Genomic DNA, 8,691 nt, shown 5'->3' on the forward strand with positions numbered 1-8,691 from the left:
ATACCTTTCTCGGCCTTTTGGCTAAGATCAAGTGTAGTATCTGTTCTTATCAGTTTAATATCTGATACGTGGTCCATCGGGCCACATGATATTAACCTAATTTTTCTCACGGGGGCAGTCCCCTTCCGGCAGCTTGCTGCCCGGGGACTGCGCGCGTCGCCTCTGTATTGCACTGCCTCAGAGGCCTGGCGCACCCCCCTCCCACAATCTCAATTGATAATCGATTCTCTGCCCGCCCACTGACGGTGATCTGCTTCTGTGGCCGTCACCCAGGCATGCTCTATTGTTTTTGTTTTTGTTTTCGATTTGTCCCGTGGTCTTCTGATCCACAATCGTAGCTGTTGTGGGGAGATACTCCTTCCAAACGTCCAACAGCGCCTGCAGCAGATATAAAAGTGAACTAGTTGATGGCACTCTTAGTCTGTGCACAAAGGCTATGGACAGCCCCGCAGCCCCTGCCCCTACAGATATAAAAGTGAGCTCTGGTTGATTGCACTCTTAGCATTGATTGTTCTTTGGCAAGGCTTCTGCGCAGGGAGAGGTTGCATGATGACATGAAGGGCGTTGAGTTCAAATCCACCAACTACATCTTGGCAAGAGCAAATTTGAACTGCTGCCAATCTTCAAATCTTCAGTAAACAACAAACACCAAATTGCTGTTGGAGCGGGGAAGGTATCGAATTTGACGCCACCAATCCAGGCAGCAACTAGCAACTTGAGCAGTCTTTTAAGTCTTCAGTGTACTACTTCTATCCATTGTCGAAAGATTCCTACAGGAAGTGTAAAGCACGGTGACGATCCTTAACACCGGAGATGTCGACCCATCTTTGAGAGGCTTAGGGCAAAGCTTGGTACATGAAAGGGCAAGAGCCTGGATATTGGGGTATGGAGGGAGGGGTCGAATTCACAGTTGAAACAGGAGGTCCAGATTCCTCAGTAGGCTACAAATTGCCATCGTGCAAGAAACTTCTCTCGTGAGAGCTGGACGTTGAGGAATAAGAGGAGTGGAACTTGAGGTTGCCTCTGGTGTACAAGGGTACTTGAGTTGTCGAGAGAACATAAAAGAAACGCAATGTTGGCGCTTGAGAGCTCATAAATACTGGGTGTTGAGAAGTCATGAATACGACACGCTGAGATCCAACAGGGTGTTAAAGCAAGATGCATGATAATACCTAAAAAGAGAATCCTCTCCTTGTGCAAATGTACGACGTGTCATACGCCGCAGGATTTGCGGCAGCAGATGCCACCCTTTCCAGGCCTTTTGGGCCCAACGTTCTCAAATATCACTCCGATGGCGATTCGGTTCTTATGGAGCAAGTGCAGGTGCTTTTGGACCTTACTGCATTGGTACGGCTGCTTTTCGGCCATATGCCATATGTGCTTTTGGAGTAGGGATGCCCATACGGCACTATGCCTGGATACCCTTGCGAATTCCACCAGGATGAGAGGCAAGCACTAGCTTTCATCCAGCAGTTTGACACCACTTCCTCAAAGGGGCAAGCCTCCAAGATCAGGAAATTAGTTTGAAAGTAATGCACAGCAATGGTGCTTCATTTCATGGACAGGCACCATGTACTTGGCTTCCCTTTGGTCGACACCCTCTCACGAGGCACGCATTGCAAGAATGGCTCAAGCAGGAAAGTGCTACACATGTCGGGGAAAGACGCAATATTTTGGCCAAGTGTCCGACTACGCAGGAGAACCAACCACCGCCGGCTTCGTAGTCTTCTCGGTTATTCATGACTTGGCCATTGGCCGACAGAAAGAAGAGCAAGAGACAGGATCGGTGGCATGTCGCGATTTGCATTGATGATGTGGTAGTCGTACGGCTGTGGCATCCGAGTTTTTGCATTCAGTTATGTTTAGCACTTGCTTGTTTTCAAGTTCCAAGTATTAAAACTTTTCAATTCTGTTCGTGTGTTGTGGTGAGATCGTCGCCTTGTTAATGCCAAGCCGGTTGCAATGGTAGCTCATAGCTTCAGCCGGTTCTTCTTCTACGGAGAACCTGGTTCGACTTTTTGTGGCACGCTTCTGGCACCTCTCTTTAAATTCTAAGATTAGTTGCTCCTTTAGAAATTCTCATGTTTGGGATTCTCTGCATACTCCATGTAGGGCTACCAAGGTCTACCTAACTTAGCAAATGTTGTGATGGTGAAGATTTGGAAAATGTTAACAGCTCGCATTGAAGCTTGTAGACATTTGCTCCAATTAAAGTGTGCAAATAGATGATTGAGTGGTAGAGTGAAGTCTCAAATGGATTGCTGAAAGAGGAATTTTCCTTCCACTTAAATGAACGACACCTATGCCAATGCAATCCACACTTTTTTTTTGCCTCGCATGTTCGGAATGTATCTTTCATTTTCTGAAAGGAGGGTTGGAATTTTCTCCATAGCTCTTATATACTTGAAACCTCAAGAGCCTAATGATGAGCTACTATGTTGTATAGCAAAGATTGTTTATTTATGCAAAGAGTGGGTACAAGTGAATCATTGACTTATGGATTCCCAAATAATGCCACACAAAGGGATACATCAAAGTCCACCCTCCAGTTGTATGTTTTTGGATATCTACAAATTTTCTTTTACCATCCTTTTATGAAGATTTTTAGTAAACAACCTTCCCAATGTTTCCTTGGTTGAATACCCTATGGGACCTCACAGAGATATTAAACCTCATGTTGTGATTAAGAAAACAAGGCTTAAAGTTGACATTAAACTTCAATACCTGCTTTATACAGCATGAGATAGTTTCAGCCCCACTTCTTTTTTACCCATCTCCGCCATAAACTATCAATTTTAAGCATTATTTAGCTATCTTGTCCATGATGTTCGCACTTAAGTTTAGCTTCAATTTTATCCTTGTATCCACCACGGTGCTCAAAGTTTGTTACAACCTCACTTACCTTGTCCAGCAATCATGATAGTTAAATTTAAGATTCTACTTGATCATCAGGCTCACACTTAGAACTATCTTGTTCACTTATGAGATTCAAACTTCACTTGCTTTCTTGAGCCATCATACTACTAACTTTGCCACCTCTAGTGACTGGTAAAGGATAAACATGATCGTAAGAAAGAGGCAAATACAGCCGGTGCAAATGCTTCTTCAATTGCAGATTCTGTAGGATACAAAATGGGTGTTTAGTGCACAATCTTAGCATGATCCTCCTAGTCAAAAATAATGTATGCCCATCACTTATAAGACTCACATGTATGGTACTTTTACTCTAGTCCTACAAAGCACATTACATATCATCATGATATGCTTACTTCTCATGAGGCTATCTCTATGGGAATGCTACCACGTGCCAAACATGTCTCTTATTCAATCAAAGGCAGTAGTAAAATTGCTCTCAATACTAAGAATGGCATATATTTTACCACTCTTGTTGATGCATTTGTGTGCCTTGGATGAAGAATCATCTCTTGTTTGTCTTTTCTCTTGTGCAAGATTTGATCTTCTTCTTAACTTTCTGGAATCATGAAAAATGCACTACTTACGTGCATTCATGATAGGATGGGAGACACAAATATGTGTATATAGTAGATAAAATATTGATATATTACTATTAATTAGGTGCTGTCGTCCTTTACACAAAAAACAATCCCTTTCGACTTAATCCACTAAGGGTAAGTCTCCCATAAACCTTTCAAAGTATCATTTATAAAAAAAGCCATATGCCGTTTGATGTTAGGGGCAACTTAATATTACTAGTTGGTTTAGGAACTTGTGAGAAATTGGTATTTTGAGTATCTTAGATGACAAGATGCTACATACTCCCCCCGCACTTTACGACCCGTTCAACATTGTGTATCTAAGCAAGGTCCATGATGATGGAGCTCTATGCACCTCTGTGTTGATTGGGATGGTTGTGCTCCTTGCAATGCTTTCTTTGTAGTAGAATGACCATTTTACAATATGATGGTGCTGAGACATAATTACCAAATGATTTCTTGGTTGAGGATGTCATAAAATCTAATATCTGATCAACCCAAATGATTTTCTCATATTAAACTGATCATTTAATGTGGGATAATAAATGGAACAAGGGTTAGAATATAGACATGTGCTTACGTGTGTATCTCAACACGAAGCCAATGATAAAGGGGTCCAAATGAGAGATGATATGTCAAAGAGCAAGGCTATCTAATGGAGCTTAAAGACCTTAGGGTGAGCTTCATTAAAGACCTCCAATGGTTAGTGTTAAAAGTCCTTTGACCTTAGGCAAGCTAGGGCTGAGCTTAAGGTGGAAACCCAACCCAAGCTTGAGGTGCTTGTCGTGCTTGTTGACTAAGGTGCTTGAGTTGCTTGTCGTGCTTGCTGACTAAGGTGCTTGAGAAGCTTCCCATGCATAGGGGGGTAACGTGCTTGAGGGGATTGAGTAAAAAAGAGACCCTACAAAGAAGGGGGAAATCCCCAAAGTTATGGGAATCTTTGACTTAACCTTCCACTCACCCAAAGGGAACCCCCTTTCTCAAGGGGCACATGGACACATGTCAGGCTCTCCCTATGCTTAGCCACATGGTGTGCTTGAATCCTATTGGATGAGCTAAAGAGGGGTCCAATAAGCTTTTAGTTCAATTCAACAAATATCTAGATATTTTCAAGCTCTCTCTCTCAAAGAGGTAAGGAGGACACTTGCCAAAGACTACCCATGTTGCTTGAAATGCATTGTGCATGTGATTGGCTAGGTTTAGAGGGGTCCAATGAGCTTCAAGCTTGAGCTACAAGGAGGGGTCAACCAAGGCAAGGAAGGGGTGTGCTTTGGGGTATACACCTACATTCTCACTTGGTGAAAGTGCAAGAACTCCAACTCCTTCTCAAAGCTTATTGAGAAGTTGAGAGCCTACATGAGAGATACCCCTCCCCAAGGGTCTATGCACAAAATATACAATTTACAACTTTATACGATTTTCAATATACATCAGAGTTGCAGAAGCGATTGCATAGGGGAGGAGTTCTCAACGTCCAATCAATCTCGACACGAAGCCAATGATAAAGGGGTCCAAATGAGAGATGATATGTCAAAGAGCAAGGCTAGCTAATGGAGCTTAAAGACCTTAGGGTGAGCTTCATTAAAGACCTCCAATGGTTAGTGTTAAAAGTCCTTTGACCTTAGGCAAGCTAGGGCTGAGCTTAAGGTGGAAACCCAACCCAAGCTTGAGGTGCTTGTCGTGCTTGCTGACTAAGGTGCTTGAGACGCTTCCCATGCATAGGGGGGAAAGGTGCTTGAGGGGATTGAGTAAATAAGAGACCCTACAAAGAAGGGGGAAAGCCCCAAAGTTATGGGAATCTTTGACTTAACCTTCCACTCACCCAAAGGGAACCCCCTTTCTCAAGGGACACATGGACACATGTCAGGCTCTCCCTATGCTTAGCCACATGGTGTTCTTGAATCCTATTGGATGAGCTAAAGAGGGGTCCAATAAGCTTTTAGTTCAATTCAACAAATATCTAGATATTTTCAAGCTCTCTCTTTCAAAGAGGTAAGGAGGACACTTGCCAAAGACTACCCATGTTGCTTGAAATGCATTGTGCATGTGATTGGCTAGGCTTAGAGGGGTCCAATGAGCTTCAAGCTTGAGCTACAAGGAGGGGTCAACTAAGGCAAGGAAGGGGTGTGCTTGGGGGTATACACCTACATTCTCACTTGGTGAAAGTGCAAGAACTCCAACTCCTTCTCAAAGCTTGTTGAGAAGTTGAGAGCCTACATGAGAGATACCCCTCCCCAAGGGTTTGTGCACAAAATATACAATTTACAACACTATACAATTTTCAATATACATCAGAGTTGCAGAAGCGTTTGCATAGGGGAGGAGTTCTCAGCGTTCGACCAAGCATGGAGTTTAGGCCATGAGCCGGACTGCATCAAGAGGCACCTAGCAACTAGTGCTACCCCAAAATGGATGTTATGAATGAAATCGTACTCAAAGAAATATGACATTGTGGAGGGGGAATATATGTGTACACCGCATTGCAAAGAGAGAGAGAGAGAGAGAGAGAGAGAGAGAGAGAGAGAGAGAGAGAGAGAGAGAGAGAGAGAGAAGAATATAGTGGAGGGTGAAATAGAGTGCACAGAGGCATGAGAGAATGACAACAGAGAATTTCTAAATTTCCTATCTAAATGAAACAGCCAACCATGTATTAATGTAATGACAAAATATCTCAGTATACCATAACATAAAAAAGAATATGAAAAAATAACTAGCAGAGACCCGTCAACCCATTCTACTACGGACAGAGAGAATTTCACTTCGTCGGGAGCAAGCGAGAACACCTCCAACCTACCTGAGTTAGACATAAGCTGAGTTCGCTTCACCTTCCTCCATGAACCCGAGCTCTGAAAGGGTCCCAAGTACTAGTAAGTGGTAGGGTATCAACATCAACCATACCAGTTTAGGTGCCACGTCTCTTCGATGCCCAACATGGGGTGTTTAGGCAAAGCCAAGGCAAAAATCTCCGACGCGTTATCCGTGTAGGTTATTCAACCTCCGACGCACTAATCGTGTAGATGAGCTTAACAAAAAGAAGAAGATCTAAGCAATACCCCCGATCCAACAAAGCCCTAGGTCAACGACCCTTTTATCTAAGGCTAAGCGATGTAGGTGATCCTAGTCTTGTAGTGACGCTACCATGAGACACATAACACGTGAGTCCAATCATAATACCACCTTCCATATGCACAAACAATCTTTTCCAAGCAGTTAGACTGTATAGGGTCTCTACCCTTACACGTCTACCATAAACCATACAAAATCACTCCATGATCCAATTCAAAACCATAAACCATAATCTACTCACATTGTATGGGTGAGCCAACTCGGGTGAGACACAACCAATCCTGTATAACCACTTTAAAACATAACATGGCTGCAAAAATTTTGGTAGCATTTTGACAGCATAACATATCCAAAAAAAAAACAAAGAGCCACACCGGCTTCCACTATAACATCACAACCATAATCCAGGAGGGAATTTCAGCCCTTATCCACAAATCATATTCTCACTGAACCAACTCCCACACTTGGAGTTTGACATATTCACTGTAGTCAATCAGAGACCACACACATAACTCTTAAGATATGAGCTTCTCATGCATTAAATAAGTCCAACCAGAAACTAAAAATGATATAAAAATCCAATTTTGACAACATCTAATCATGCAAAGTTGATACAGCATATCTGCATTTCACCTCTCTAGCACATAGAGCTAGTTTTGACCTAGAAAGGTAGAAAGCAATCATACCCATGTACGTGCAGCATTCACATCTATACATGAGGTTCCATACATCATATGATATCAACATCAATCACCATAAACATGATGTAAAACAGCTTCGAACCTTAGGTCGACCATAAACCATAACTTCACACATATGCAAAAAATAACTTTTTACCATTTTCGGGAGCATGCATAACATGCAAATGAAAGTGTTTGACCTCAAATCAATGCATCAATCTCAGATCCATAATATAGAATAGCACTCCATCACATCAATTTGCACGTATGATACTCACACAACAAACAATAACACAAAAGAAAGCTGCTTTGTTTATATATGTCTGTGCGGTTCGGATTGACTAACTATATACCCTCACATGAGTTTATGGATATATAATATTTGAAATAACCTCACCAAAATAAACCATAAATCATATATAAACGTCTCGATTAACTCACTACATCATATGGTACTCCCCCTTGGTAGTACCCCTACATGTGTAGGTAAACTCGATTATGGATGGATTAATAACTCGCATACCCAAGGTGATAACGGACACCTAAATATATTTATCATCAAGTTTAATCAAGATTTTCAATTGGCTGAGTGGGTTTGCCCATCTGGTGAATCTATATAGTTATTCTCTACGTAGCCTGGGATCCAAAATTTTGACAGTGCAGTGGGCACAACAAGCTATTTTTTTACCATATCTCTTAGCTCATGCATGATTTTCATATGGCACCGAGAGATAAAATGTTCTAAATGATGTGTTTTATGTCCGGTTTATAGGGTTCGGGCTGATTCATAACGGTTTGTGAGTCATAGCCAAAACAATGTTCCTATCGCTCCTATGACGTGAAACGAAAAGCGCTTTTTATGTACGCACATGATCATAAACACATGGTGTGCATAAATTAGCGTGTTAAGCATGATACAATAATCATGGAGAAACTTCATATGCACTCAAAAAATAATGCATACATACACTCGTATATGAAAAAACAATCACCGAGAGGGTGTCTACTCAGAAAAACGAGAGAGAGAGAGAGAGAGAGAGAGAGAGAGAGAGAGAGAGAGAGAGAGAGAGAGAGAGAGAGAGAGAGAGAGAGAGAGATAATGATGGCTATGGAGTTTAGAACTTCTCACCGTGCTTTAGAAGTGATTAGGGGTTGTTGAAAGGCTTCTTGCTTTTCCACGAGAGCGGTAACGAGAGCTACGTAGAGGTGTTCACCACGATCGCTTTCGGAGAGCGCATAAACTGTGAAACAAGAGAGAAGATAGTAAGCAAGTAGAGAGAGAGTATCCTTCTTCTGCTTCTTCATCTTCTTCTTCTTCTTCCTGTAAACGAGAGAGAAGAGCTTATGGAGATGGTGATGAGGAGCTTTCACCACTCCATATAATAAGTACGTATAGCCTTGAGGTAGTAGACACAACAAACGGCACTGGAAATTGAGCACTGCAGGTGAAT

At 42.2% G+C, this 8,691-nt stretch overlaps 1 non-coding gene across 1 annotated transcript; it reads left to right on the forward strand.

Moving 5' to 3' along the window:
* On the forward strand, nucleotides 1-199 carry LOC147440486 (U2 spliceosomal RNA). The gene has a single exon (XR_015184396.1). It is a non-coding gene; the product is annotated as a U2 spliceosomal RNA (small nuclear RNA).
* Nucleotides 200-8,691: the final 8,492 nt, after the last annotated feature.

The sequence above is a fragment of the Adiantum capillus-veneris genome, chromosome 15 (assembly GCF_014529385.1).
Source record: "Adiantum capillus-veneris isolate H3 chromosome 15, ASM1452938v2, whole genome shotgun sequence".
Taxonomy (NCBI): Eukaryota; Viridiplantae; Streptophyta; class Polypodiopsida; order Polypodiales; family Pteridaceae; genus Adiantum; species Adiantum capillus-veneris.